The sequence below is a fragment of the Poecile atricapillus genome, chromosome Z (assembly GCF_030490865.1).
Source record: "Poecile atricapillus isolate bPoeAtr1 chromosome Z, bPoeAtr1.hap1, whole genome shotgun sequence".
NCBI classification, from domain to species: Eukaryota; Metazoa; Chordata; class Aves; order Passeriformes; family Paridae; genus Poecile; species Poecile atricapillus.
The window spans coordinates 61,242,694-61,264,394 of record NC_081289.1 but is presented as its reverse complement, the minus strand read 5'-3'; the positions used below and the strand labels follow the sequence as shown (position 1 = coordinate 61,264,394).

Here is a 21,701-nt window from a genome sequence, read left to right as displayed (position 1 = left end):
TCTTCTCTTGAGTAGTTTTAAATCTTTGTTAATTTTCTTCCTATTCTTCCTTGTGGGTTTTTTTTTGTTGTTGTTTGGGGGGGGGGGAATGTTTGGTTTTGTTGTTTCTTTATTATTATTTTTTTGTGGTTCTGTGTTAATTTCTACTTTTCCCTAGTGAAATATATCTGCTCCAGTGTAAGGGGAGAAATGCTGCCTTATTTTTTAAAAATGGTCTTGTTTAATGTGTTTATTATAGCAACAAGATACAAATGGAGACTATTGAAAAGATAAGGTTAATGTCACAGTGACTTTGATGCATAAAGAAACAAAACTTTCAAAATGGATTCTAAAATGTGAAAACCTGCTGATTCAGAGCTTATGATTGATTAACATAAAATATTTCATGAATAGAATCTGAATGGAAATAAAGAGTGAGGAGCGAGTACCATCTGTTTCTTTATTTTAGTTCCTTTAGTAGTTTCCTCAGCAGATTTGGTAGAGTTGGCCACTGCTGGAATAATTATTTTTTGGTGTAAAGAATTTTTTTTTCTTTAATCATCTGGCAAATGCACGTTGGGACAGTGCACCCTTTAAGCATGTTTACATCTTTAAGTCCACCTAACAAAAATGGATGACTTATCCCTTGAGCCTGTTTGCACTGAAGCTTCAACACAGAAGGCTGAGAGCAACAAACCTTAGTAACAGGTTATGATTGTTCTACTATGCACAGAAAATTATATGCATTCAAACTGAATAGTGCACTTCCATTGTTTAATTTAAAAATGGACTAAAGGATTTGTTGTCTAGGTAATTTAGTGTCTCATTGTTGACTCTTGCCTGTATGCTGCTGTAGGAACTCTGCATAGTTCAGTTGGTTAGCAAATAACTGTCTCTTTGCAGGACATTTTAGATTTAATGTAATCTTAGCATACTAGCTCTCCAATACTCCAAGTTTCTTGTAACGCTTCCTCTGGATCTTGTAGCTTTGAAGGATACTTAATTTCCTTTTCCTTTCTGTTCAGCATAACTGATCCTGTAAAAGCATGAGTAAAGCAACATTGTCAAGGTAAGAGTTAAAATACTGTAGCATGCTATAGCATTACCAGTTCAGCTCCCAGAGTTGAACACATGGAATGTTATCGATAATAGGACTAGACAGAAAATATTTCCCTTTTGTGAGACATCTCAAAGTCTGACACTATCTTTTCTGCTGTATTCTCTCTTGATAATAGAAGAGTTTGATCAAACAGGCTTCTCTGATTACTGGGTCTAATCTCATCTGGGGCCTTGAAAAAAGGTATTTCACATCTCAAGTAAATTCTCCAGCCTCTTGGTTATTATCTTTAAGCTGTGTATTTTTTCAATGAGCTGTTTTTTCCTTCCATTTCTAATTGTTAGATATCCTTTGCTTAATACTGTTAAAACAAATTTAAGGTGACATATTAATCTGGAAAGCTGCATAGGCGTGAAGTACTAATGTCAGTCAGGAAACTATATTAAATACAGGATTTGTTGGCAGTGCTGTTTAAGAAGTTATGCAAATCACCGATAATAGGTTAAAGCACAAAAGAAGAGTTTATCCTCTAGAAATATATTGCAAATGATGAAATATAGTCTTGTATAATTTTGGGGTAACTAGCAGGTTTGCTAGGAAATTTCTCATGTACAGTAAAACTTCTAATATTGTATAAAATTTAGAAAGTGAGGTATCTGGGTTCCTTAAAGTATTTGGTACCATGCTGTGTGTGAAACTTCTTGTAATAGAGTAATAGAGAGGTAGACTGACTTTAGATGTGAGTGTATATATTTTATTCAAAATACCTAATGAACTTTGTTTCTCAACGTCAGTAATCCTTAGTATTCATTTTGTTGGAAATTTTTTCCCTTGGGACTAATTCGGAGGTGAGTCCAGAGACCTTTTGTGTCATTCTGAGTAGGTCATTATCCCAAAGTCTTAGAGTTGCTAATCACTCTCTCAGTAGTATTGATTTACCAACTGCAGCAGTGCCTCTGTCTTACTTTGTGCTTGATTCTGTCATAGGACACAATCCCTGTGTACCCATCTCCACCTGTGTGAGAATATGACAGGGGTATGAGTGTAGGTAGTAAACTTTTGTCTTTTTTTTAAATATTCTTTTCCTGCTTTTCCTTCACCATGCTCCCCAGCACTTTGTTTATTGTCATCTTAGAATTATGTCATAAGATCCTCAGGCCAAAGATGTAGCTTTAAAGTAAATACTTATGATATGAATAAAACATGATGTGATATCATGAGAAAACCAACTCTGCTGAAACACCTGAGTTAGTCATTACCTTCTGTGAAAAGTCTTACCATTAAAGATTCTGTGTATGGCTTTGTTTCTCCCTGTCCTCTTTGCTTATTTCTGTGAAGAGTAAAAAAAATTATTCCTGTACCAGACACTTTGATCTGGAGGAAGTAGCTGACTACTCTTATTTTTACCTGCTAAGCAAACCATACATTGCTTTAGTTGTCACTCTGCATAAGTTGTCCAGGAAAGGTTTATTTTACTCCTTAGTCTCAAATGCATTCTTTTTGAAGTCTAATCTTTAATTTTAAGTATATGTGAAATAATTTTTAGACTCTGTCTCTGTAATGTGAAGCCTTTGAATTTTTCCTTAAAATTATTTTCTATGCATATTACTTTGCAGACTATAAGTGTTGATACCATCTAAATTGTCTATCTGTATTTTCTTTTCTTAGTAAAAATCATATCATGCATGTGATTTACTGGTATCTTTGGGAAAGGCTGATGTGTTTATGAGCAAGCTGTTTGAAATGCATTGAAGACCAGAAAAATATTTTTATGCCAGGTTAAGGACGACTAAGTATCTGAATGCATATTTTCTAGAGGTGATCAAAATGAAAAAGATTCTACTTGTAAGTGTTTGAAGAGGCTGTAGATCAGAGGCAAGGCCACCTGTTCAATCTTTATCACTTAGAGTGCAGCTTATGCTTCTGTCTAATCTGATCAGTCAGCCCATCACTTAGGAACAATAAAATTGCCATTCTGATCTTTACAAGCAGAACTCTGAGTTCAGCAAAAGTGGATTGGTGTTCAGTAAGCTCTGAAAATGAGATGAGAGGACTGAATTGGTATTTGCAAGTAAACTATCTGACAGCTAAACATTAGTATAATTAAATGTTCTTTTTTCTTTTGTGTACTCCCAAAAAGATTTTATTTGAATTTGGCTTGAATTGAATTTGCAGTTGGGGGATGTGTCTGTAGGGTTTTTTTAATCTTTGTTTGATTCATTGTTTCAGTTTTCTGTTTTGTGCATATTTCTTTTTTTTTTTTGTTTGCTCTCTTTCTTTCTTTGTCTTCCTCACACAGTATTCAAAGTGATCTACATTGTCTGGTCAACCCACTGTCTTGGCTCTGCATTTTAAAATGTAGCTTTAGATCTGTTTCATTATTGTTTTTAGCAAAGCTTGTAGGAGCAGATGGACCTTTCATTGTTCTCTAAATGTCAACAAGTGTAGCCATGGTATGCCCTGAAGAGGAATCATAGGCTTGTCAAGGTTGGAAATGAAACCTCCAATGAAACCTCCAAGAAACATTGTAGAGCTGAGAGTTTCAAATGAAAGTTCTTTGTTCTGTGCTTGCAGCCCCAGGAACAGGGCTGGCCCATGCCAGCTGGTCTGTGCTTCTGTTGATTTCCAACTCTCACGACTGCTGAGTGCAGAAATGCCTCTTTGGGAAGAGGGAACTTGCACAGAATGTTGTTGACCTACATCTTGGAAGATACTTGATTAAAAACAAAGGGCTGATGCACTCTCTGCTGCTGCTGTAGGCAAACGTTCAAGTAACGTACACATTTTTCATGAGCATGGAATGGCAGTGTTGTAGCAAAAGAAGAAACTCAGTGTATTTAGAAACTGGAGTCTTTAGAAAGGCGCAAAGAAATCTGTTTTTTGTTTAGTACTGCTGATTTCTAGTAGTAAGTTTTGGGTCCTGCTGCTCATGGAAAATGTGGACTGACTAAGAGGAATTGAAAAGAGGAGGGAAAGGGTTCTTTGTCTAGAAAACATGACTGGTTCCATGTGAGATATGAGGAGTGAAGATTTATAAGAGACATGTCCTAAAATACCAAGAGTCAAGTACTGAATGGAAGGGAATAAAATGTTCTTCATGCTCAAAGTGAAGCTGATAAAAAATATAGTAGATTTAAATTTCAGTAAGAAAAGTGAAAGAGAGGATAAAATATAATAAACAGACCAGGGAGAGAAATAAGCCTGTGTTTTGTCTATGGAGATATGAAATTGTCCATGTAGGAAACTCTTCAGAACAGTTCAGACTGGTTATGGCCAAGAAGATTTTGGATTAATTGATAGTACTTTGGTCCAGAAAGGTTGATATTCCCAGGTTTTTTCCACCCCAATTGCCTGTAATTCTGTGAAGCTGCATGTAGGGTGCCAGGACCTGAATTCAGCACAATTGAATGATCCCATTCAAATGTCAGAATGTGTTCACAGAGGTGTGACAATGTCCACATGAACAGTAAAGCCTTACTGATTTGGAATGGTAAGCTTAGATTAATCCAAGTTTAAAGAGACCTCAGGAAGTCATCTGATCCAGCCTCCCCCACAAAGCAGTGGTGAAAATTCAGATGAGGTTTGCAAGACTCTATCTAAAGTTAGGTCTAAGAAAAACCTCTGAGACAGAGATTCATCAGTGTCTATGGGCAACCAGAACTTGACTGTTCCAATTTTTGATGGTCAGATTTCTTCCTTGTGCCCAGCTGGGATATCTCTTGCTTTGTTTTATGACTCTTGTGTTCCCAATGTGAATCTCAGAAAGGAGCTTGGACCTTTTGTCTTTGTAATCTTCTGCACTGGAAGAGAGGAGACAAGGCCTGGAAGCCAAGAAGATACTGAAGAGCTCTGTGCCTATGATCTGCTGGAAAGATGAGATGTGAGGGATGCAAAGGGGGTGCATCCTCTTTTCCAGTTGAATTCTGAATATGGTAGAGCAGATTCTTGGAGGACTGACAGTCATCCAGTGATGCTGGTGATAGAGCTGCTATTAGGAGACAGTGTGTTGTAAGCGTACACAGGGTGAAGTACTGGAGGCTTTTGTTGTTTGTTTGCATGGTTTCTATACTCTTTCTGTGTAAAGTCTATTTTTCTCATCGTATGACCCACCCCTACCTGTTTTGAAGACTGTTTCATGGTGTGATATTGCAGCTGTGAAAGCATTTGGAGTGTGATTCAGTTTGGGTTAACAGTCTAACTTTTTTTTCCTAGCAGGAATTTGTGGTGCTCATCTGTCTGCATTTTCTCTGCCACCCCATCATTGTTTAATGCTTCTTTGCTTTTCAGATGTGCTCTCCTCAGCCATCTCATAGAATAATCTCTTTCCCTGTCCTGTGCTGTGACAGTTCATGTTTCATTCTTACATTTCTTCAGACAGTATCTTCTGTATGGCAGAAAGAAATGTGTACAATAATCAGTGGTTTATCACATGAAACATGTGATATTCTTGTGAATACAACCCAAATCATTGGTTACCTTGGAGTGGTTTCTTATGACTCTTTGGAAATAAATTATAATTTGTGCATTGTCAGTTTTTGTCTTGTATATGAAAAATGGACTTTTAAACTTTATTTATTAAAATTTGTGTATTAATAAAATGCATGTGGAGCACTGGGCAGAGTTCTCATTCAGTTTGGTTTGTATTGCTGGATATCTGCCTAGTATGTGTGAGAGTTGTGTGGTTGAAGTTCAATCTGTTTAAAACAGAGGAACTTATTGGTGGACTGAATAAAATGCTTCAGAGTTCGTATCTGTGTCTCTTGAATTTATATGCTTTTGATTTCTCAGATTCTAACTAGGAAATGCTACTGACTTCCAAATTTTATCAGATATGTCAAGGAAATATGAAAAACTGTAGTCTAGCTGGGGAACTAATTGCTGCTTTTATATTCTATAATTTATACATGCAGTTTTCACCTTAAGAAAACTTTTGTCCAAGGCTGTGTGTCTGTCCAGGGAATACCCGGTGGGACAGAATGCTTGCCATGTACTGCACTGCTGTAATGATAGTTGCTCTCCTGTTTTGCCACCTCCTTGGTGTAGAGGGGGATGATCACTCCAGCACAGCACATGTGTGTGAGGTCCTCTCCTTTGCTCACAAGTAACTTGAAGTGGCATCATGTTATTTTTCCATTCTGATAAAAAAAAATAAAATATAGGAGAAACTTTGGTGTTCAGGGGTCTCTTTCTGCCACAGCTGTTACCAGTACTGGGAATCCTCTGAATATACTACCATGTGTCAGGGTGGGTGATGCCACAGACCTTTTATGGGTCCTTGCTTCTGTGTGCCAGGCTGAGCTAATGCGTGGTTAGGGAACACTGGCCACTTCACTGCCAAGACTGGAAATAGTCTGTGTGACTTGTTTTAGGTATTTTTCTTCAGTACAGGGTTAAGATACAGAGTTGGAACTCTGTTTACTGCAGTTTATAGGGTCAGCTCTGGTGTTGGAGTAGCAGTGAACCCAACTTCTGAGTATGCATTCAGTGCTGAGGAGACTCCTATTGCTTATTGATGTAGGTACTATTGGAGCACAAAGGCATGGTATATCTCAATTACTTTGGAAATAGCTGTGAAGTTTTGTTTCTAAAAGAATTGGACATTCAAAGTTTTCCCTCTAGTCCTCCACAGCTGGATAGGGATGCCATGATGGTGTAGAACCATGGACTTTCCAGTTTCATTGTGAAGTCTGAAAGGTTCAAAGACAGCCAGAAATCATTTAATCTAATGCGTGAGTCTTTCTGGATGTCCTTGTTGCTCAGTTCAGTGTGCTTGTGACTGATGCAAAAATGAGAGAATTACAGATTACGTAATAAGGAGCTCTCTTGTGGGGTGTAGGGCTTTTTCTTTTAAAAACAAAAAGCTTTTTTTTTTTTTTTTTCCCTATTTTTTTGCACTTGAGTCTTGGTCTAGTTAAAATTGCTAGCTTAAATCGTTATCTTAGTTTAAATTTCTAGCTAAGGTAGGTAACAAAGGACCACATCAGATTTCATTGTGGTTAGGGTTTTTTTATTTGGTTGGTTTTTGTTTGTTTTTTTGTTTAAGTCCCAGCAAGAATTGCTAGAGGTACTGAAGTAGTTTCTACTTTGTCAGCAAGTTTTGGGTGGAGTGTCACTGTTGGACTATTTTTCAGCTGTGGAATCTTTGTGTTGCTCCATTTTTGCTGCTGTTGCAAGTCCCCTCTGCCAACACCCTCTGCCAACACTGCTGCTGCAGATCAGACATAAACAATTTAATGCATTGCAATGGCTTGGAATTGCCAGGGAACAGAGGGCTGAAGTCTTGTTTCTCTAAACAGAAAACTCTGATACCTTGAGGTTAGGATGGGGTATATAGGAAAGACACAAAAGACTGGGTAAATTTTTTGTCCATTCTGACACTCAATAACATGTTGTGTAACACTGGTGAACTGGATTTGATTGAGAATCTAATTTTGTGTTCTGTTAAAAGCATGATTGTATATGAGTTCTGACCTCAAATGCTGAGTCAAAGAAATCCTCTCCTTTCATTTGTGCTAGGTAATCCTGCTTCCTGTCCTGAATCTTTCTCACAGTTGCAATTTATCTTGTTCCCATTCTTTAGCCACTGAGCCTTGGTTCAGTGGTCTAGAAATGGTTAACACTAAGGTTAAGTGGAGTTGGGAAATAAGCTGTTTGTATTTTTCTGTGCTTCGCTAATTATTCATGTGATAGAGCTTACGTAAGGGCTGCATTACAGTTGTACTTCATTTGATGACAGAGTTCTGTATTTCTGTGTAAACAAAAGTCAAGTGATAAGGCATGGTCAATCAAAGTCTGTAGTTGAAACCAGGGAGAAAACAAGCTTTCCTGGGAGGATCTTAAGGTCATACTATCTGCTTAGCTGTCATGTTTCTTGAAAAAAAAAAACCCAAACAAACAATAACAAAAATCCTCCATAAAAACCCAATCCTGACGGTATTTTATTTTAAAAACTTTTAAAAAGCTGCAAGAGCCTTCTTTGCTATCTTTCTTGCCTTAGCCTTTCTTCAGATTCAGTGGTGAAATCCCTTAAAACATTCAATTAGCTTGTAGCTTGAGCTCATAGGCAATCTTCTGGCTTCATGGTGCTGGTGAGGAAGACTATCAGAAACAGCTGTAAAGTTATGGATTATTATCGAGATATCTGTCTGTAGCTTTTAATAAATGTGTGACCCATTATGAAAGCTTTATATAAGCCTTAGTGTAATACCTTCCCTGGCCTTGAGGCACTACTATAATGCCATTAACACACTATTTTATATGAACTCACAGTTTTCCATTTCCTGGTGAAGTTCCTTCTTAGCTCCTGGAAGACCTTGTGAGCACTCCCTTCATGCACTGCCCTCCTAGGTCTGGTTAGCCAGAGAAGCTCTTCTGTTTTCTGATGTTAAGTGCTCACAGGAATGGGGTGCTTGGTCACAAATTTTGTGGCAGGTCTGTAACCATTGCAGTTGGTTTACAGATCAGGACTACAGCAAGGTAGTTACTATAAACTTAAATTTCTAAGGCAATTTGAAACAGTTAATATATGAATACTTAACTTGAAAGCATATGTGCTGCCTCCAGTATATAAGGGATTATGAACCCATGATGCAGACAAACCACATGTGATTTGCATTGATGATTTCTGAGAGCAGCTGGGAAATGCCTGATTTAGAAGTATTAGTTGCCAAGAGGAGCTGATTTGAGTCAAGGCAAAAGAAATGGGTTTTGACCTTGAAGCAGCTTGTCAGGACAGACTTTACCTTATGTCCCTATGAGCTGTGGCCAGGCATTCAGCAGACAGGAATGATCCCAGGATCAGGTGTTGCTGCTTTGTGTGCACTGGAGCTGAGGGAGACTGCCCAGGCCAGCAGCTGCACAGAGCAGAAATGGAGTCAGAGCCACCCAGGCCTGTGATATAAAATGGGGATAGTTGCTTTCAATTTGTGTGAGCTACCCTGCTGCATGATATTTTTTTTTTGGTGGTCGTTTGTTTTGTTTGTTTTTGTGAAGTGACTTTGCATTAATAGTTTTGGATTTCTGGTTGGATTTGTAATCTTATCAGGGAACCTGAGCTGTAATGAAAAATTAAGCCTACAGCTAGGACATGAAGCAGAAAGTGCTTAGCCTTGCTGTTAGGCCAGCAAGCCAAATAATGGTTGTCTAAAGCAGGTATAAGTAGCAAGGAAGTAGTTGGTTCTTAATAAACTCTGTTCAGAGTATGCCATGAATCCTGTGCAGCTGTCAGTTTACACTGTGGTGCATGACCAACCATTGTTTCATGGATGTGTTCTGTCCTGGAGCTTATATTCTGGTGAAATGTACAAGTATTAATACTAGTGGTAATTCCAAACTGTAAGCTTGCTAATGCAGTAAGGTCTGCATGCCAGTAGCAATTATACCAGGAAAATGACTGTATTTCCAGAATGATTTCCACACTGAATTTGTTTAGCCTCGGCAACAAGGAGCTCTTACCTGCCCTAGTGTGGAAGCTAAACAGTTACAAAATCCCACAGTCTTCTCTATTTTATATATTATCAAAAGTGAAGAATATGAAAGCAGTCCATGCTTTCCTGATGAGGTAGCAAAGAATTCTCTTTCATTTTCTCTTAGATTAAAATCTCCAGTGGTAAATTGGATATTGTAGTCACTATTTATATAGTGTCATATAAGCCCTTCTGGACTAAATGAAAGGCTGAGCATGTGAAATGGCAGCAGCTCAGCCCAAAGTGCAAGTATTGCAGAGGAGAACTGTCTTCTAGCTTTGTGATGTGAATTTTTGTGTGGAAACTGAGTTTTCTGTGAGGTTCCACATTGCAGTGGATTTCTTGCACAGATGATGTTGAATGAGGACCTGATAGAGCAGTACCAACTCCAAACTTGTTTCACCAGTCAACTGTGACAAATCCTCTTCTTTTGACTTCCTGTGTTACTTAAGCTCCAATTATTTTAGCTTTCTACTGGTATTCCATATAAATGCTAAATAGTCTCTCACTAACAATTTTTTTTCCTTGTCCCCTCTCTGCCACATCTGAAAGTCAGCCTGCATTTAGCTGAACAAAAGATTATGGCCTGTAGGTAACCCAAGTTTTCCACCTGGTTGAAACTTCATGGAGAGTGTTTAGAATCAGCACTGAGAGACTTGCAAACTTCTCAGCTTTGGTGGGGATTGAAGAATGGAGGAAGGCTGGGGGAGAGTTTTGGGGTTGACAATTTATATTTGCCTGAAATGCTTTCAGAAAAAGAGCATCCAGCATTGAACTGAGCAATCCATTTGCAGCATGGCTCAGTGTGGGGAAAATGCTACCCACTGAATTTTTAGTGTAGTTTCCTGTGTTGTCCTGATTTTAACTAAATTTTTCAAGCCAAGACAGAGTAGTAAGGTAGTCAAATTTAGGATGAAGCTTAATACAGTGTCATTGCATAGGAATAGAAGGATGGACAAATTACCTCTGTTTGATGTTGTTGGTGCTGATATGAATGATTTTGTAGCCGTGCAAATGGAATGAATAGACATGAAGAGAAGTAAGTTTGAGGACTGACATTCAGACATAAAACAAGGCCTAGCTGAAACAGCGTGACTGGAGAAGGTGGATAACATTATTTCTTTCTGTTTTGCAAATTTGAAAACATACAGTACTGAATAAAGCAAGTGAGTTATTTTTCCTTTCTCCAGAGTTAGGATTTACCAGCTCAGAGCTTTCAGTCGCTGCTTGAACAGTCTACCTTCTGTTTTGGAACAGAGCAACTTCTGTTCATTAGAAACAGTCAACAATAAATATGAAGAAATTTTCTGCAGTTTGCTTTGGAACTTGGTGTCGGGTGTTATGGATACAACGTGTTTTTTTGTGTTGATTTTTTTTTTTTTGAAGGCGTGGCAGAAAAGTTATACAGTGGTTTTTGTTCCACGAGTGTTGCTTTGAAACTTAAGAGTGAGGGCACTATTCAGCACAGATTATTAAAACACTGTTTTTAGCTGTCTCGTCCTGTTGTGAAGTCTCTGATTATTTTAGTAGTGTTAGCTAAGCAGTCATTTCAGTAATGGTTAATGATAACTTGTAATTTTTTTAATTGACCTGACCCTCCTGTTCTTTTGTGTTATTATTTAACTATAATTACTTACGAAGTGGCTTGTAGCTTTACCTGTAGATATGTTGGTAACTTTGTGTTTGTTTTGAGTTGCTGAAGTGTAATTATTGGACTTGTGGCTCAGAGGTGAAAAGCAACCAGCTGCCCTAAACTTGAGAATATACAACTGGGAAGACAATGTATGGAGGGGAAAGAAATGAAAAGAATTTTTAGAGCTACAGTAATCTTGACATGAGCATGTAGTGATTTGTGTACTGCAACTATAAGAGCTGGAAGTATAAATGAATATGTGTGGGTGTTTAGAAAGGAAAAGGAAATCTGGGTAAGAGAGTCAATTAAGAGTTCTTTGCTGCAGACATAGCAAGCCCTTTTAACTTAGTTTAAAAATAAGAGTACCTATTTTTAAAAACTAGGCTGCTTGGAAGAAGTAGTGAACTTCTAGAAGAGACATACATTTAACTGAGGAGGAAGAAATGGAATGAAGCCTAGAGTTGGCATGACTGACAATTTTTTGGTCATCTGGATAGCCTTGCATTACGTCAGTTCTTTGCTCAAGAAATTAAAAAAAATATTTTTCTATAGTGAAGAAACTTTTTTTTTTCTTTGCTTATTTCTGAATATATTTGTGGTACTTATCAAGAGTGCCTTTAAGAAATCAAGGATAAGTTGTAATGTGAGGAAGTTCCTGAATGCATGCGCTTATTCTTGAAATATTTCACTTAATCACATTAAATAATTGTATTTTTAAGTTACTCGTTTGACTTTGCAGGTAAATCTTTTTCTATGTGAGGGTATGCAAAAATAATGTTATTTTTCTGCAAGAAGGAGTTTTCAGCTTTTGAACCAGAAGTCCACTGTCACTTCTGTGCCTTTTTGTGGGCATTATTGGGTCATTTGTTGATGTAATGATGCTGCTGGGAATGTTTTTGAAACCAGCTGTCTCACAAAACTGTGCTTTTAGTAAAGTTTGACTCTCTGAGTTAAACATTAGTTACAAGTGTGCTTTCTAAAAAGAGTTGACACCAATCACATTTTTGTTTACTGATGTACTTCTTACAGGCTTAATGTATTTGGATATGTTGGGCTGTTTGGTTGCTGGCATACAAGAGGTACCCAAATTATCTCAAAATTCCTGATCTCTAAATGTGACTGATTTTAGGTTTGGAGGTACTCAGACAGTAGTTTTGTGGTTTGGTGTTGTTTGGTGATGTTGTGAATGTTTATTGTTGGATTTTTTTTGCTTTGTTTAGGTTTCTGTTTGTTTTGTTTTTGTTTCCCCTTGGACCTAAATAAATGTTATTCTGTAGCTTAGTAAAGCAGCACTGACTATAGTGGTTTGGGTGTTTGGATAGCCTGTATTCACCACATTACTTTCAACAGTACAGTACTTTTTCAGCTGAATCCTGATGCTAAAATTTCTGGAAGCAAAGTGTCTCTAAGGTACTGGCAGCACTTGTTATCCTGGCTCAGGGATACTAGGCTGCTGGGCTGTGCACTCTTCAAAAAGGCTTCCTTAAACTTTTTTCAATTTTCATTTATTTTTTTTCCTCTGAACTTACTTATAGTAGTATTTGTTTAGCACATGTAAGCTCTGTTAAGCATTCAGTCATACTGCAGAAAGTTGCTACAGGAAGTGTATTCCTTTTCCTGATGCTGCCCTTGTTACATAATTAGTAGCAGGCTCTGGTAAGCTTTACCCCAGCCGTGTGACTCAGCTGCTCCTTACAGCTGCAAGCCCCAGAGCAGGAATGATGAAGGCTGCTGAGTTTCGTGCCAAAGCCATATTTTGGAGGAAAAAACCTCCATAATTTGCAAAAGAAATATAGGGTGTCATTCTCTTTCTTTTCTATGTAGAGTTGCTTTCTTCGTGAATCATTCCCCTAAGAAGGATATACTTGCTGTCTTAATTGGTATCCATGAGAGCCGTAGTTGCAGACACTGATCTGGGGACACATGAAAATACCTTTATTTTCCCCTTTCTCTTCAATATGTGACCTCTGTGTTCTTTAAGTCTTGTAATCATCGGGTACTATTGCTATAAATTTTTCACAATAGTAATCTATAGTAGTCTTCATTATTGTTAATGCTAGTGATTGATGTGAAACACCGCCAGTGAAATGAAGATGGTGTTTCATACTTCTGTGAATGAGCTTAACAATCATAAAAGCTAAAATATATTTTTCAATAGAAACCTTTAACTTACAAGAGTCAAGCGCAGTCATTGTAAGAGGTACAGATTTAATATGCAGTTTAAAGGCAGTACTGTCCTTAATTTGCTTAGTGTATATTGGACTTGGTATATAAATAGATGTGGAGCCCAGCCATCAAATTGCAGACTGGTTGAACCTTCTGGTAAACTACAGTTTTAGTGATACAGAGCAGCCATCCAAACCAATAGCCACAGATGGTTCTGCTTCCTTGGGGTAAATGTTTTGGTTAGTTTCTCTTGATTGTGTATTTCTTGTGTTTGTTCAGAAAACCTTTCCAAATGAAGGCCTTTTGGAAATGTTAGGCTCACAGACCACCTGGGGAAGAAACCTATTGTTTGTGTCTGAACCAAGTATTTGGGATGTCTCTGCTGTTCTGCCAGCTGTGGGGTGATGTCCACAAGTGCAGTGTAAGTGGACAAAAAGCTGAAAGTGTGCACAGGGCTTTTTAAGACTGGAAGCTACCTCTAAAATAAAAACTGGAGTGACCTAGCACCTTCTGGAGTTCTTTTTTCCTCTTCTTTTAAAGGTGATAAAGATTCTTAGGGATTATATTTTCAGAGTTAATCCTTAAAGGAGAGGTAGCTAGTGAGTGACCTGTTTATTTCAGTGTATGTCCATGTGTTCCATACGGCATGGTGTGCAGACCTTGAGCTCATGCCGGTCACACTGTGGTACAGCTGAGTGCTGTTTCACTGTGCAGCAGAAATACTTATTTTTGCTTCTTACTCTGGAGAATGACTTGTTCATGCTCCCTGATGGGGAGAGGCAATGATTGCTTCGGGCTAATCAGCTAAGGTGAGATCAGGTGACTCCAGTCTCTTTCAGCACCAGAGTGCATTTGACCCTTTCAGCACTGAAGCATGTTTGACCCCCCCCCCCCCCCCCCCCGATTGCTGGGACCGAGGTCTCTATTCTGCCACTTCATTGCTTGATACAGGTGTGCCTGCATTCCTGTATGGTATGAAATTAATTTAGAGTTTTACTTTTAGGAAGGTCAATCTCCTTCTTTTATTTCTTGCTCATAAACCATAAATACTTCAAGTCTTAGTTCGTAAGTTATGCTTAGCTGCATTTGCTTAGTTCTCATTTTATCCAAGATACTGTGTTGTTATCTCTCTTCTACCTTTCTGAGAGGGGTGACACATATAAAAATACATGTTAAGAAAACCAAAACAAGTAGCACAGTAGAACAATTAAAAAAAAAATCTGTTTGTCTTAGGAAAAAGCACTTCTGTTTAGTTCTAGTCAAACTGCACTTGGATCTGGAGGTGCCAGTCCTGTGCTTGGCAGGCATGGTAGTGCAGCTTTTCCATCAGAGATGACCTTGTCTTGAACTAGAAATAACCCAGGCCAGTACAAACCTGGCAATACAGTTGTCCCTGCTTTCTCTCTCAAAAGTCAATTTTTTTCTCAAAAGTTGTGGATTTCTTTGGTCACTGGAGAGTAAATTAGTTCACAATAAAACCACATGAAGAAGGTTTGTGTGAACACATTTATTCATGTTATCAAGAAAGATGTTGGAGGTCTTCTAGATCTTCTAGAGAATGTGTGGGGGTGGTGTGGGGAAGGAAGCCTGCAGAGCAGTAGGAATTATGTGAGAGCAGGCCTGGGTGTCTCCCCTCTGCATTTTCTTTTATTAGCAAAAGTGTGGGGCTGTGCCTGCCAGCCTGAGGATGCCATCTGTGTTGCACAGCCTGCTAGGCTGTTACAGAATTGCACAAGAATAATCAGAAATCACACTGCTAAACTGTGTCCTGGCCCTGGCGGCTGCCCGGAGATGCAGCTATTGAGCAGCTCTTCAGGAGCCAGGGCAGAGCAGCAGCCTGTGGAGCTGCCTCAGCCTGGCACTGCCAATGTCATCTCCAGCATGAGCAGCTAATGGGTGTGGGAGCTGACCAGACCCAAGCTACTGAAAAGGGTAATTGTTTCATGAAATTAAATTTGTGGGTAAAAATAAAAAATTAAAAAAAAAAAAATTGAGGAGGTAGAGTTTGAGCGTATGGGAGAACTGGACAAATCTAATTTTGGCAGTGGTATATTTCCTCAATTTAATTTCATTCTAGTTTACCATTTGTTGCTTTCTTATTAAATGCAAACTGGAAGTGACAGTCTGCAGCACTGGAACAAAATATTTTCTGCGTGTGCTTTTGAACAGAATTTTTTTTGTTGTTTGCATTGCAGTAAATTAGTGATTGAAAATGTAATACCTCAGAGCCCATTTGGTAATTTAGTGTCTGATTTTGCTGAAAGTTTTAAGTTAAGCCTTAATGGTCATATTTAATGGCTACACATGTTTTGAAGGGATGCTAATACCTTTTCATCACTATCTTAATAGGACTTCAGAGTAAAATCTGGACTGCGTAGATTTTGCTTAAGCTTTTGCCATTGTATTTCTTTTTGATATCCAAGACTGTTTCAGGAAGTTTTATTCTCTGGTATGGTCAACTAGTATCAAAATGCCTTAACACACCAAGAAGTTTTCAGGTATATCGAGTAAGTAAGTGTTAGTACATGTGCAAAACATCCGCCTCACTTGCGCTTGCTGGGAGGTGTAAATTTAGTCTGAGTAACACCTGGGCTGTGCCTGTCCTCTGTGGGCTCTGGGCACTCCTGCTGCCAGCACTGGGCTCAGCCTAGGCTGGGGCGGCTTTAGAGAAAGATGGATGGGAGCAGTGCCCAAATGTGACATAAGAGCAGTGGAGTTGCAGTCGCAGCAAGGAAGTGCTCCTTGCCCTGGCCAGGTGACTGCTGTGTGCCTGGGCCCTGGCACGGGGTTCCTGGTGTGGGAGCTGATCAGGGGAAAGATTTGCCATGTGCTGGGTGGCTCAGCTGCTGAGCCCTGTCTCGTGTGCTCACTGTAGTTTGTATGTCTGTAACTGCATGTCCATTTTTCCATCTTGATTCTGGTAGGTGTAATACTGGTGATTGACGCTGTTAATGTGGAGCTACACCATTAGTGATGTCACTGTTCAGAAACTCTCTGTAGGTGGTGGCTGCTGGTTTGAGCTTAAAGATTGGTTCCTTCACCCTTTATGCTGTGTTAACAGGAGATAAAGCTGGAGTTTCCCATATGCCAGATCTTATTGTATCATTAAAGCTCGTTGAGAGGTGCAGTTCAGATGAGTGCATTCAGACATTGTAGTTGTGGTCTCATTTGCAAGTGTTGCTAATCACAGAGCAAGATTCCAGTGTGTGCAAGCAAAAATACTGAAAAGTTTATGCAAGCTTAAGTATCAGGTGTCTTTGAATTGAAACCTGTTTAGCTTTCTTTACTCCCTGCTTGCTCTGAAGGGACTTTAATGGGAGTGATTTGATGAGTGTAAATTTAAGGGAGTAGTAAGATGAGAGAATTCTGATGCTGAAGTAAGAGTTGGAAGCTGTTTTCTTCTGGGTTTGGGCAGTTTTTGTCTGTTTTCCAGTTCATATTGCCTCTGATGCTTCACTAAGTATTTTATTAGGTGTTTCTGGATTTAATATTTCATATAACCACATGTGAAACTTAATTGTGTGAAATGTAATAGGCTTAGCGTAGTAAGAGAAGTATTGGAGAGCCTTGGGTTTACAGGTTAACTTGTTTCCTGCTCAGCATAGCACGTGGTTTGAATTTATGCTTTTCTGAGCAAGGTGAAAACAGCCCTTTCCCCACAGAGCCTTTTTAATAAAAAAGAACTTTACATGAGGCTTCAGAGTAATCTTTGCTTTCTGATGCACCGCTCATAGATAGTCATTGCAGTCTGAAAGATTAATCTATGATTATTTTTTTCTGCTTTGCTTTCTGTAAAACAAGAATAATTTGATTCTTAGCCCTTTTTAGATTGCTCTTAGAAGTTCTTGTGTGTTTATTGCTATTCTGTAGAGGTGCTGAGAAGGTATATGGTAAACACTGATTATTACCCTTTGTTAGAGTTTACAGTTCTTCTCATGGAGATGCACATTTAAAAAATCAGTGGTCTTGTTTAGTATATGAAATGAGATTAAGGGGTGACGTGATTATAGATGGTTAGAGACTGCTAGGGTAAAATTAAATAATGGAGAGGTTTTTAAATAAACAGGCTGAGGTGAAACTGTTTAGTATCTGAAAAGGGATGTGTGTGTATGTCTATATACATCCTGATATATGCGTGTACTTATTTGTGTAAATAATATATATTTAGATCACTAGGACAATTTTTTAACCTTAGAAGTAAACTTAGGATGCTCTTCAAAGAGATATTATGATATTATCTAGTTTAAACAGGAATCAATTCTGTCTGATGCTGTCTGATGTAAAGTCTGATGTCTTGCAGAACACAGGGTACTGGCCTGGTGATGACTGTAGTCCCTGAACTGTATTATCTGAGCCTGTTCTAGCCGACAATAATTTTAGCAGAGACCTTGTGCCCCTGTTCTTCTGAGGGATTAGTTCCAGTACAATACAATGCATTACTGTGCAACTGCTGGCTGGTTTAGCACTCCCTAATTTGACAACTTGTCCCAGTGTGCTGAGGCAGGAGAGATTTAGGGGATTAAGTTTCATGTGTGTGGCCTGGAGGTGCTGTGAAGTACACGTAAACAAGAATTGGGTGTGTTCATGCTTTGGAGAGGAGGAGAGGGAAGGATGTAAAGCAAAATGTTGTTTGGGAAGTTGCCTCATCTAAGGAGATGTGATTGGAAATGGGTGGAAAACACACGATTGTCTGCAATTAAAGAGTAGCCTGAAAAACAGGTGGGGTGGGGCCATGTAGAAGACAAAATGGCTGAAGTCAAATTGGTTGTGAAGAAAAATCTCAGTGGCAGGCTGCCAGACCAGGCTGGGCAAGGAGAGATGACCAGAATGAACTCTTCCACATTTTTAGATTGCGGGCACTGCCTGCTTTGCTGACAGAAGTGACCACATTAAGATGTGAGTGTGGAAAATGTTTGGCTGTAAGCAGAAAGGAAAAAATCACTTTCCCAATTTGTGTGTGGGATGGAGAAGGAGGACATGTTCCTATAGGCGGTGCTGGAGCAGAATCTGACTTGCACAAGGTCTTCGGTTTGCCAGACCACACTGGATTCAGTGCAAAGAGTAAGACTGAATCTTGAGGTTTGGGTGATGCACTCACACTGTAAGTGGCCAGAAATCAGGTTGAAGGGGAGGAATTTCTTGCTTACCCATTGGGGGCATCACATTAGCCTTATGGCAAATTCACCAAGAGAGCTGTATAGATTTCAGAGCATGAAGTATCCCTTGAGGAGACCAGGTGATGAAGGCTTCTTGTCTGCACATCTCTTTTGGGAGAAGATGTCATTCAAACTGGATGCAGTTGTGATCTGTCTCTGCTACCTCTCAGCTCTGTAGCAGGTTGGGACATTGTGGAAGACCAGTGACAGAATGAGAAGGGAGTCTGTCTTTGGCATGAAGCTTCCCTGTTGTGGCAGGTTTTGCTTTGTTTTTCCTTTGTGTTGCATAAGTGCTGGTGAAATGCTGCTTTTTCTCCTAACACTGCCTTCAGATTTAGGGAAAGTTAGGGAGGAAGGACACCATCATTGCTGCTGGGTCCCTGAATGTTGTGTTACAGCCCAAGAGAAGTGACTGAGCGGGTAAGAAGCTGCTAGCAGTGACACAGACACCTCTCAGCTCAGCTGGCCTCTGCTGTGGTGTCTTGCTGTGGGTGGTTGTGCTGGGCTGCTGTGTACGGGCTTTGTGTGCAGCACAGCTCTGGGAGGTGCTGCTGGGCACGACCTGTTTGCGAGGATTCTCGTGGGAAGTCTCTGCCGGGCGACATCGAAACTGCTCACTTTACAGTCCTATCATCACTATAATAATTATCATGCAAATCATTGATATTTTAGGCATGCTGTTCCTTTTCATGGTCACTCAGCCTTTACTTAGTAGTAGAAAGGAGAAATTTATTCGGCACCTGTCATAATTGCATCAGTTCATTAGTGTAGAAAATGAATTTTATTTCAAGTGTAGAATAAAAACATATAAAGAAAAACTTTTTTAAAAAAATTGTCAACTTCATTCTGCAAGTGGATGTTAAAAGCTTTTTGGAACTGGGGATAAGTTGTGGTTTTGGGATGCACTAAAAGAGCTTGCTTGATGTTGAAAATGTATTTTCCATCTAGATTTCTAGAGATCTATGAGACACACCTGTGGATCTTTACAAACCCTCAGAGTTCATTTTTGTAAGGACAGTTGATGGCCTCTGTACTGTATGCACTGGATTAGTGAAAGAATAAGAGTGCTTAGTCTGAAAAAGGAGCTTGCCCTCTGACTGACTTCATGACAGTAGAAGGAGGCAGCAGAATAACTTACTGAGTAGGCATTTTCTAAATATTGTTTTAGACAGCAAGCTGCGGTGTTTTATTTGCTCAACCTTCCAGCTGTGTACAATGCTTTTAGAAAAGGCATATGATTAACTTTTCTTTGAAGACTTTCCCTACCCAGAAATAAAAGCTTTTTTATTACCAAAATTTCCTTAATTTAGAAGGAAGTAAATGTATTACAAGCTTCTGTATGTATTTATCTGATTCTGTGTTTAGTCGACACAGGTACAAGTGGATCAAGTTGGTTGTTATTGAAGGAGTTATGTAAATCCTATATTACTTTTAGCATTCTTATTTCAAAATTCCTTATGATGTTGTTAGAGAGAAAATGTGACCTATATTACACACTTTGTGTCCTTAAATGCAAATACTAGTTATAGAATATTTATGCCTCTTTTGCACATCATATAATCTTTTCTTTAATGATATTTTTCAAAGGTTTAGTTAATTTTCACTTTACACTAGAGGGTAAGCTGAAAAGGGTGGTACCTCCTGATCATTAATGAAGTTTCCATGCTGGAATTAATGTGCAGAAGACCTTACAGATAAATTTAGGTTAATCTCTAGTGTCACGTGTGGGATATAATGAAACCCTCAGAATAAAAAATCTGAAAAATACTCTGGACAGCAATGCATATCCCTGGAGGATGGAAAGTTCAGAATCTGCAATAAAAAGTAGATACATCATTGTCTATGAGATTTTTTTTTTTTTTGTATTTTTTTTTCCAAGCAGGATATTTCTTACTTCATCTAATGTGTACATAATTAGTCTGCAGCAGTCCACTGAGTTGTTGGAGACAAGCTCTCTCTGTATCAGCAGGTGTTGGCACAGTCACAGTAGATCAGCAGGTAGCTTTGGGCCTTTATGCTCCCATTAGATTTTGGAACAAGTTTTGTGTGTTTGGAGTTGAGCATTTTGGCTTAGTTTCCTCTGAAGGGGGTGTAAATTGTGCACACTGAAACTGCTCTGTGATCCAAACCAACATGATATCTGAAGATGCTGGGGAATTTGCTTCAAGGCAGCACAGCTGCTCTAAACAGAGCATTAATGTGCATGTGGCCCTAAAAGCATGGAATATGAGATGAATTCATGCCTTAAGTATACTCTGTGCATGCAGATCTTGGACACTGTGTAACTGAAAGTAGCCACACTGAAGCTTTATATAATTGGAGGATCTATATAAATTATTCCATTATTCTGTTTGTATGTAGCTGTACTGCTGCTTTTTTAGCATTCTTGTTAGCCTTCCTTGTCACATCTTTTAAGCTGCACACTGCACATATTTTGGTGTTTGTTTGGATTTGGTTTGGGTTGTTTTTTTGGTGCTCCTTTGGAAACTCGGAAATAGTTTTTTAAAAAAGGTAGCTTTGTAAAAAAATTATTAGTTACTTACAGCTAGAACAGTGTGTTAAGTGGGCCAGAGTTTTTCTTCTTGATAGTTAATCATTAAACCAACTGAATCACAAGCTTCTGCAGTCATTATTAGTTGTGAGGCCAGTACATGAATTAAAGTTTGAGGCTGCAAGAGTGTTGAGTGCAGAGGAATTACTAAAATGATAGAGTATGAGAAGCTCTATCGAGCTGTATTCTACAAGTTATTTTGTACAATAAGAAACTGAACAAACTGAAATAAGAGCTAAAATTTGCCTTAGAGGGGAAATAATGAGGAAAGAGACACTCTTGCCTTTAGAACTTATTAAATGTTGTTCTCCTGTTGTCTGAAGGTATACTTCTTCAGTGAAACCAAACATTTCACAGAATTGTTCTGGCTGTACCAAGTTCCTTTCCTGACAAAAGGAAAAAAGAAATGTGAGCCTTTTCCTTGCTGTCATTGCTCTCACAGCAAAGAGGCTTTCATTTAAGATGGTATCACAGAATATTCTGAGTTAGTAGGGACACATAAAGATCTTCAAGTCCAACTCTTGAGTGAATGGCCCATACAGGAACTGAACCCACAATCTTGGCATCACTAACCACACTCTAACTGACTGAGCTAGGTGTTGGTGAGTCCTTCCTCCCAAATTGCTATTTAAGCTAGCCTGTATTTTTTTCACATTTAACTTGCTTGTAAAAAGCAATGTAAAATTTCTGTTTT

General features: G+C 38.8%; 1 protein-coding gene across 9 annotated transcripts in view; it reads left to right on the top strand.

Moving 5' to 3' along the window:
* The window catches only part of LOC131593026 (kinesin-like protein KIF21A), an 86,348-nt gene that overhangs the window by 6,217 nt on the left and 58,430 nt on the right, over nucleotides 1–21,701 (top strand). The window lies entirely within an intron of this gene.